The sequence below is a fragment of the Vulpes lagopus genome, chromosome 13, assembly GCF_018345385.1.
Source record: "Vulpes lagopus strain Blue_001 chromosome 13, ASM1834538v1, whole genome shotgun sequence".
In the NCBI taxonomy this organism is placed as follows: domain Eukaryota; kingdom Metazoa; phylum Chordata; class Mammalia; order Carnivora; family Canidae; genus Vulpes; species Vulpes lagopus.
In genome coordinates, this window is record NC_054836.1 from 53,120,003 (window position 1) to 53,130,313 (window position 10,311).

General features: G+C 37.2%; 1 long non-coding RNA gene across 1 annotated transcript; it reads right to left on the reverse strand.

Annotated features, from left to right (window-relative positions):
• Positions 1-3,132: 3,132 nt before the first annotated feature.
• On the reverse strand, positions 3,133-7,867 carry LOC121475121. The gene is made up of 3 exons (XR_005983625.1): positions 7,782-7,867; positions 6,581-6,696; positions 3,133-3,177 (listed from the first exon to the last, which is right to left on the reverse strand). It is a non-coding gene; the product is annotated as an uncharacterized LOC121475121 (long non-coding RNA).
• Positions 7,868-10,311: the final 2,444 nt, after the last annotated feature.

Consider the following 10,311-nt stretch of genomic DNA (forward strand, 5'->3'; position numbering starts at 1 on the left):
TCTTTGGCTTGTCATGACTCTTCACATTAAAGCTTTACCTTTGTTCATTTGATTAAGCTCCTCTGTGCTCCCAGAATGAATGATCACAAGGGAGAATCAGAATATTTCAATTTCTTCCCAGTGTCCATTCAGGTCCAATCAACTAGACCCCAAGGATGTGCATCTACTCCTTCTGGATGCTGTGAGTAGAATAGGTTCTCTATAAAAAGGTGTCTTGGTCAGGAGGCTATGTTGATATGACCACTAAAATCGAAATCTCCATCATTCCTGAAATCTGAAAAAAAAAATTTATCTGGCACTTTCAAGCCTTCTATATGCTATAAGGTTCCACTTTGCCCACAAAATGGCATGATTATACCTTTTAAAATTATGTTGGTAATATCACAATTAATGATAATTAATTCTGAGATGGTCTAGCATCTCTAAGTTTATGCAAATCCTAGCTATATAGCCTTGCCTTTAGAAACCAACAAGCCTACCCAACAAAAAAAAATAATAAAAATAAAAATAAAAATAAATAGAGTTAAACACTGTCAACCCTAGATAGCTTTTACTCATAAAGCACTTTTTATCAGTCAAACTAAAATCTCTCCAGTGTTGGGAGCAAGAGGCGATCTTAGTTAATATCTAGGATTTCCAAATAAATTTTGTCTTAATTTTTATATCACATCGATGACAATCCAGCCATCCATAAATTATTTTTCGTTACAAATGTTCTAAAAGCTGAGGTTAACTTAAACGGATTTTAAAAGTCCTCTGCCACTAGGTGGCACCAAATAGCCATAATTCATAGATTGTATCATTAAACCCATCCACAGGCCATCTAAGGCCTGTCATTCTTTCTTTCTTTGCCTATAACTTACAAAAATCAAAAACGAATTATTTGCTCCCTTTTTAGAATTAAGCACAGAAGACTACGATTTTTTTTCTAAATAAATAAAACTTCCTATTATTCCTTTTTAGCAAGTCCAAATGTATTCACGTAGCCTGTTTAATAAACTCATGGTAACATTATTTGTTGGATTTCAAAATATGTTACTCGGTTTTTTCCACTAAACGATGGCAGTGTTAGAAATACTCATTTTTTTAAAAAAAAATTTATTTAGGAATATTTAAGACGGCCCTTTCTAGAGATTTGTGTGTGCGTGTATGTAGGATCTGGTTCTACGGAGAGTCAGTCCCTGTCATTACAGAGTGTGCCTTTACTTCAGTAGTGCTGTTCTGGGTCCAAGGATGCTTCTGGAGTATGACACAGGTGCTGGGGCAGGAGGCGCTTCTCCCCACCCACGCCTGTGAACTCCCTCTGTAATACAGGGCTCACCACACTGCTGTAGGTCTTTGTCACCTCAAGGTTTGACTACTGCCATGTCCTCTACCTTGGCTGACAGAGGAAAAGCGCTGGAATGTTCAGCTAGTACAGAATATGACAGCTTGTCTGTTTAGCAATGCCAGCCACACAGAGCACATTGTACGGATGCTCTGTGCATAGCTCTGGCTTCCAACAGGCATCCTAGGGGTTCATTTTCATTTATAAAGCTCCCCGAGGCCCAGGACTTGGAAGTAAGTCATACGACCACGGCCTCATTCCCTATCCTGGCAGCTTAAGGAATGTACCAGGTTGTCCTAGGCGGGATGATGAACTCCAAGTTCGAGGTCCCAGGCTCTTCCATTCAATCTCATTTTCCGGCTTGAAAAGAAGTGTATTACAGGGGAGATTTACAGGTGTGGGTGGGGAGAAGCCTCTCTTGCCAGAGCACCTATGTCATTCTTCACGACCCCGAATTTCCTTGAGAATGTGGGTCCTTAATTCAGATCCGACAAATAGTGTTTATTTGTGTAGGAAGGTAGACAGGGACTAGCAGAACACGGGGTCATTTCAGTTTTGTCGACTGACGGAAGTGATAGTCTAGCAATAGGTGTCTGTTACAAAAATCACATGAAAAATGAAAATTAGGGATCCCTGGGTGGCTCAGCAGTTGAGCACCTGCCTTCAGCCCAGGGCGTGATCCTGGAGACCTGGGATTGAGTCCCACATCGGGCTCCTGCATGGGGCCTGCTCTCTCTCTGCCTATGTCTGCCTCTCTCTGTGTGTGTCTCATGAATAAATAAATAAAATCTTTTAAATTAAAAAAAAAGAAAAATGAAAGTGACATCATAGCATAAAACCACAGTTTTTACGTACCACAGTCCCTTGTGATTATCATTCAGCAAATGTTTATTGAATGTTGAGTGTGATTAAGATACTATATCAGAGACTGCAAGACACTGCAGCAGTTCTATAAATACAGTTATTAAGTGGATAATCGTAACAAATATAAAACAATACTATTGAATGGCAAGGTTTTTAATGGAATCATCAGTATTGTTCCAAATAAGTTTTTGCTTTTGTAGAATCTAAAAGAAAGACAAAACTATCTCAAGGTAATAAACTTGCCTGTACTTCAAGCAACTAAAAAATACGAGAACTAAATTCAATATGGGTAAGTGAAAATACATTATCTTGAATACTTTCAATACATAATACCTACATATGGTGTGTGTATGTAATTTTCTCCATCAGAAACTACTGATTAGAAGAAAACAAGGGCTTAGCAGGTGTTCTATTTGTGCCTCTTCCAGAGGCATGCATTTCCAATTTCTTCAACATCCTGAAAAAAGAAAATCAGGTCAATTTGGATATATTCCCCGGATCAGAATCTAGCATATCTGGGAAAGACTCGTGCTTTCCTACTTCCAAACTTAGTTAATTAATTAGTTAATTAAAAGGCTCTACATTTACCAATTAAAAAAAATACGTTTCAAAATAATGGCCAAAAAAACAAAAAAGCAAAAAAACAAAATAATGGCCAGGGAAACCACAGTAAGAAAAATGACATGTGAATGCAGACACATTTCCTTTAATTATAACTGAATGATGTTTTCTTTAATCAGGAGTGGCGATAGTAAACAGGTATTTTTAACAGCCAGTGAGAATGACTTTTACAATATTAGAACGTTAAGACAGAAATAAATTTTTGTGTAAACAAAAGCAATGTTTATTTTAATAAATTTTGGTTGTTAAGTCTTTTAAGTTACCGTACAGCCAAAGAGCTCTAGATCTTCTCTGGAGTCCCTTCTGTTTCACTTGCTTTGCCGATCTCTTTTTCCAGTATCTGTCATCACTTGTGGTTTTCTTTCCTGAATCAAAAATAGGTTCATATTTGGTTTTCTGATTATGTTCAGCCAAAATGGTCTTTCAGCAGTTGCTTCTCCAGGAGTGATGGAAATGTTGTACCCACAAAATACATCCTTGAGCTCTTCCGCCTAATGTTTGTTAAGATACCCAGGTGATGGGCCCTTAGGCTTCAGTTTGGGTGTCATCTGTTTCCCTCATAAAGCTGACAAGAAAACCAATAGTGAGTATTGGTTTCAATGACCAGTGACCTCTCTCTAGAGCTGCATTATTAGAGGTAATAGGTTGCATGTCTATAAAAATGCATGGAAGCAACTGATGAAATTTCTTCTGCTGCAAAGTCAGTAGTCTCCAAAACAGACTATACGCTTCACTCCTAGATTCTGCCTGTAATGTAGAGAACTACCTAATACTAAGACAGCTGCTATAAGGAAAAGGGGGAATTCCACAAACATATCATCTTGAATATATAATTTTCACATAGCCATAGAGCTGGCACCGTTGTTGACCTGCTACAAAATAACATGAATTTTTATTTAAAATATATCATTAAAAATGTGTCTAGATATGGCTAGAGCAAATCCTCTTAATTTGGTTTCACAATTTTAATTTCCAAGGAATAAGAATAATGGCTAATACTTTTAGAAAATTTACTCAGTGTACCAGAAACCTCACTCAGCATCTTACTTACCTCCATTACCTATTACTATTTGTAATATGCTATAGTAGGGATTTGTTATATACACAAATCTTGGGCAAAGTCACACAGCTAACTCTTAGATTTGAGCCCAGACAGAGAAGGGAGCGTGTACTTTAAATCATTTCAATATAGGGGCACCTGGGTCATGGAGTCGGTTAAGCATCCGAGTCGGTTTCCGCTTGGGTTGTGATCTCAGACTGAGATCGAGTCAGAGTCCACTTGGGTTTCCCTCTGCCCTCCCCCCGCACTCTCTCTCCATCTCTCTCAAATTAATACACAAACAAACCTTTAAAAATAATCATTCCAATATAGAGCTCTGTATTTAATAGCATAGCTTTCATATCAGTAATTATTATTTTTAACCAACAGGTAATGCTTTGTTTTTCATCACTATAAAAACTCCATTTTACTGGCTTCATTTCATTTTATTTTATCTATTCCTTTTATTTGTGTAACAATTCATGAATATATCCTCACTGAAAAATATTTAAGCAAGAGACATAAAAGATCAAAGTCACCTCTCACTTCCCCATTCTGAGTTCTCATCTGAAGGACAACATATGTTAAGATTTTCTTGTATGCCCTTCCAGTCCCGTTGCTAAGAACTAACACACATACACATAGAAATATTTTTTGAAAACTCAATTGTACTATGCCCACTCTTCTATTTTAACCCCTTTATATATTGAACACACATACGTATGCACACACAGAAATATCATTCATAACTATGAATGAACAAAATGTATTATGAACAAAATGTATTCATAACTATACTATACTCATTCTTCCAATATTGTTTTTTAATAATTATATTACACTTTGCTCATAAATCTTCCACATTTTTTTCAGCTGTTGTCTGACATTTCATAATTTAGATGCAACACATTTACTGAATTCCTTAACTACTCGACAAATGTCACTTTTCTTTTGCTATTGTAAATCTGAAAGTGACCTTCTAGTACTATGACTGCTGTACACACAATAGCGTCTTTCTATGAAAAAGATTCCTAGAATCTTAGTCTAAGAGTGTACACTATACACACATACATATGCGTGCTACATATGGTGTAATACGTATATACGTACATCATTCTGTGTATATGTATATGTGCATACTATATATACATATAAACATGTTTTCTAAATGTTGACACCTACCACTCAGCTTCTGAAAACTTTTATTCTTCGCACTTTCAGCAACAATGTGATGACACTGCATAGTTTTCTCTGTGCTCTCAAACTCTAAAATTTACCAATTTTAGGTGTTTTTTCCTGCCAATCTGATGTATAATTATAGTCCATTGTTGTTGTAGTTTCCATATTTTGAACACTGGGGAGAATACAGTGACTTATTTTACATTTGATATATTTTGCCAGTGTTTAAGTACTAAGAGGTTAAGGTAAAAATATGGATTTATAGCCTCTCTTTAAAAGTCAGAAGACCGGGCAACACCAAGTCTATATTCCTTGGCACAGTACCCTGACACCAAGCATTGCCTATGCCACCTACATGGAGTGTGCCCTCCCCATTTGCCCTGGGATGGGCTGAGTTTCTCAATTCCATTTCCTCCAAAAACCTTTAGACAATTTGACTTGGCTACCCCTGGACTAAACTAGTCCTTAGCCTATAAAACTTTGATGTAATTTTTTAAATTAAAAGTTTACCTTTTATTTCCTTTCCCCATTAGCCCATTTCATTTGCAAACATGGAAATCATGGTCAGATGATTCCTGCCAAGAATATATTTTCTTTAATCAATACTTTAGAGCCACTTCTTTGGGTTGTTGTTGTTTTTTTTTTATGCTACACATTGTTTTAATGTATGACTAATATTTGATTGGGAAGTTTTATTTCTATGTGTAACAGAAGAATAGATTTTCACTGAAGTCATTTTTAAGTCATTTTGCAATTTTTAAGCCTGATTTTAAAATAACAAATACCAAAAATATTTTAACCGATATTTTAAATTCTCATAGACTGTTATATACTCAATCATCCCCTTAATACCTTGAACAGTGACCTCATTAAATTATAAAGTACTTTTCTACATGTTTTTGTTCTGTTTTGTTTTTCAGTCTCCATTTCACAAAAACAACACGTGGCCATAGCTATACTTTCCTCTGGCATTCGAGGATGTGGGAAATTTCTCTTGTATTTGTTGATCAGAGCTGGCAGTTGGAGAAGAATTCTCTCAATGGTGGATAAGGGTAAGGAAGGCAGATTAGAGCCCTGCTATCATGAGACTTACATTCAAATAGGAGAGAGAAATAATAAGCACACATGTATTTGTTGAATTAATTAATTAGCTAACTAATGAAGAAAATATTTCCTTTTTTTAAAAAAAGATTTTATTTATGTATTCTTGGGAGACAGAGATAGAGAGAGAGAGACAGAGACACAGGCAGAGGGAGCAGGCTCCATGCAGGGAGCCCGATATGGAACTCGATCCCGGGACTCCAGGATCACGCCCTGGGCTGAAGGCAGGTGCTAAACTGCTGAGCCACTCAGGCTGCCTGAAAATATTTCTGATAATGATAAGGTGCTACAAAGCTCAGCAAAGGGACTGAGAAGATAAGATGATGTCGTGAACAGAAAACAAGTTAACAATTCAAAAATTATTCTACTTAACTCATTTTTAACAGAATCATCCCAAATTATAGGCATCATAATTCTATAAAGACGTTTATAAAATAGAATGCACTTACACAAAAGAAATAAGATAGTGAAGGGTTGGAGGAAGATGCCATATAAAGAATAGCAAAGGACTTTCTGGACTGCACCACAAGATCCAAGGAGAAGCATGACATGTAGGTTTAGATATCTGGAAAGTTGTCACAAAATAAAAGGAACAGAACAAATCTATGTTTCACATAGGAAGAACTAGACAAGGAATAATAAGAGAAAAGATAAAATTAATGTGTATTGAATTTTCACTATTTACCCAGAACTGTATGCTGTTTTACAAATACTTAATATTGTTATGATTCTTTCGATATTTTTTCTTTTATTCCTTTTTATCAGAGCATTGAGTTCCAAGAAGTTACACACACACACACACACACACACACACACACTCAGATTCATACAGATAGTGAATGGTGATGCTGGAATTTGGCCTTGGACCTTCTCCGAAGTTAATGTTCTTTCCTTTGACACCCTAATCCTTCTTGGTTCTGGCTTAATATAAAACAGAACTGTTTAACATCTGAAAATGCTCCACCTGGTGAAGTAGGAGACTTCCCATTGCTGAACCATTACTGAAGAGGTACTTGGGCGAGATCACTGCACCGTGTGGAAAGTCGCCCCCAAGGGCTCCTACAATCGTCAGAGGCTGCAGTTTTCACTAGCTGAGTTAGGAAGGCATAGTCTCCAGCACCCTATCCAATTGGTAGGAACTGCACACATCAGCACAGTTTACTTCACAGGATTAGCAAATCATCACCTATTAGAGATCTGGTCCCTGTAGGATTTGGAAGCCTGTTCCATAAGTGAGAAACCCTGAAACAGAATGAGACTACTGTATTAGACACCAAAGGGAAGTGGGCTAGCCCCAAAGAAAAACTGCACCTACTTCACAGTTTTGACTAGGACCAGATTGCAAAACACCTTCCCAATTCTGGTATGGTTTTCATTTTCCAATGTTGTAATTACCTAGTGAAATCAGGTCTAAATATTGGAGACCCAGCAAGAATGAAAAAAAATATTTTGTAATATCAAGGGTTTTTGTTTTGACTTTTTTTGGTAAACATGTCCTCAAACAGGACATACCCAGGATATTTCACATTTCACATTGCTTTTATCTATCAGTAATGATGGGTTTTTCCACCTTAGGTAAAATTATCAAAAAGTCGTAATGTCTTCAGTTTAGTAACTAGTTCTTTGGAGTAGACAAAACTTAACACATACCCTTTAAATCTTAGTTTTCAATCTGTTGTGAGTTTTTACTTCAAACTAAAAATGATTTTTAAAATAATTTAAAAAATCTAACCATAGACTTGAACACTAAATGTTCAGTGGTTAAGAATTTCATAGTTTGATTTTGTGCTATATTGATACATTATCTTTTTATTGGTTTTAAATGTGTGGACCATTAATATCCTCCAGTGACTATTTGCAATATGTTGCTGAATTGGTTCAAACGAGAGACTAATCCGGGACTCCTGTGTGGCTCAGTCAGCTAGGCATCGGATTCTTGATCTCAGCTCAGGTCTTGGGCTCAGGTCTTGAGCTCAGGATCATGAGTCCTGGAGTCTCCTGAAAAAAGAGGGGTGGAGAGAGACTTATCAGCTTTTGCTGCACCTTTCATGATTTTATTCAATTTTTTATTTAATTAAATTTTGATTTTATTTACTTAAGTTCTGTTTTGTAAGGTTAAATAATCCTGGTTGCCGGAGTTTCTGATTATTGCACACGGAAGTTCTGCTTTACCTTCAACCACAGTTTTGCCTTCACTGGCCGTCTTAATTACATATTCAAAGTAAGACGAGCAGAGCAACACTGAGGTTGGGCCTCACTTAGCTAATGAGATTGGACTGAATCATGGCCCAGGGTAAGTTGGTTTGCTAATTTCTTAGAATTAGTAGTGCTAGTCTAAAAACTTTAAGAGTGATGTAAAAGAGGGAAAATTAAGGTAGTTTGCCTTTAGTTCCACTTGAGTTTGGGAACCTGGCATTAAAGAGGCCAACCAGAATCCAAATGAATATTAATTTAACAATTAATGAGCAGAAGAGAGAATGGGGGGAAATCTTCAGAAAGACTATCAATGCATTTTTTGTACTTCCTACCACTCTCCAAACTTTAATTTGTGAGGACATGTTTCATCACACTTTCAAATTAGCCTAGATTCTATAAATTTTTCTTTTTCATTAATTTTGCCTGCAAGGTATACAGCTGCCAAATATTTCATGTAACAATTTTATATCGTCAATTCACGTATAATAAAAGAAAAATAGTATTCTAATCCCAGCACAAGCACACACACATACACACACACATATATCTAATGATTTAGCAAAAACGTTTTTGCAAAGACTATTAGCAATGTATCATGTTGAAATTATTAAAGTATAATAAAATAATGTCCTACTATTAATATTTATACTAATAATAAGAGACTAACACTTCATGTATGAAAAATAAAGTCATATTGCCATCCTCAAATATGCATGTGATTTTACCAATAGAAGCAGTATAAGTAGCATAATGCAGGAAACATTACCATTCATTAAATCAACAAATATTTATTTCTTCTTAAATGCTCTGTTAGTTCATGGGAGCATCTTGATGAATAAAACTGTCCCTGCAATTGAAAAGCTTGCCTTCCAGCAGGGAAAGAGACATAAATAGATGATTTCTAAAACCATGTGCTATAATGGTTCTCAGAGAGTGGTCTGCAGCCCAGCATCATCAGCATCCCCTGGGAACTTAGACTTGCAGATTCTGTTTGCACGGCAGACCTACTAAATCAGAATCTGTGCACATGATTTTGGTGAAGTTTGAGAACCACCTTGCTACACTTTTACGTAATCCATAGCGAGTAAAATTTATCATCACTGGTGCATTTTAAGTGTTGCTTAGGGGACCTTTAACAGTGTGCCACAGACACATCAAGTCTCCCAAAAAACTGCTGATCTATTTTCAGCTCCTGCCTCTGGTGGGATGAGACTCTTTCTGACACTGGGAATGTAAGGGATGCATTTAGGTAGGCCGTGGAGGTGCCCAACAGAAGAATGCCTTCTGAGATAGGCAGGTGATGGGAACCAGGAAGCAGATATTCCAGTGTGCTCCCTTGAGGTACTTACCTGGGCTTATAAAATGATGGACTTTGGGGACGTTCAGCAATGCATAGATGGACTGAATCTAGATACCTGCTGAGGCACAAAATGCCAATAAGAATTGTTCTGTCTCACAGCAAGACAGAGACCACAAAGGATGATGGTGCAGATGCTCCAGGGAGAACCCAGCACGTAAGTGTCCAGTCAGACTAATGCCAATAGTCCCTGGAGGCTACAAATGGACCCTGACAGGAACAGACACCTATTCTGAACTGGGCTACCTGGTGGCAGATGCAAATCATCGGATTAATATATAAAGGGACTGGAACAGAAAATGCTGCACCATTTTGGACTGAGTCACATTTCTTCAGACCAAGCAGCACACTTTACAGCCCATAAATGTCCAACGACAGGCTAAAAAAAATGTCATCCTTCAAGTAATGGTTTGATAGAGGATTAGAAAGGATAAGTGAAATATTTGTTATCTGCTTGGCCACTTTAATGGCAGGTTCCCAAACCGAAGTGGAACTAGACATGAAGGGCAGGCTTACACACATTCCCAAGTGTGTGCTCACACTCACTATGAGGGAGGGCTGGAAGAGGATCCCCGGGAGATAGATTCCACAGCTGTTCCAAAGGATCTGAGGAAGGGGAGGTGGGGG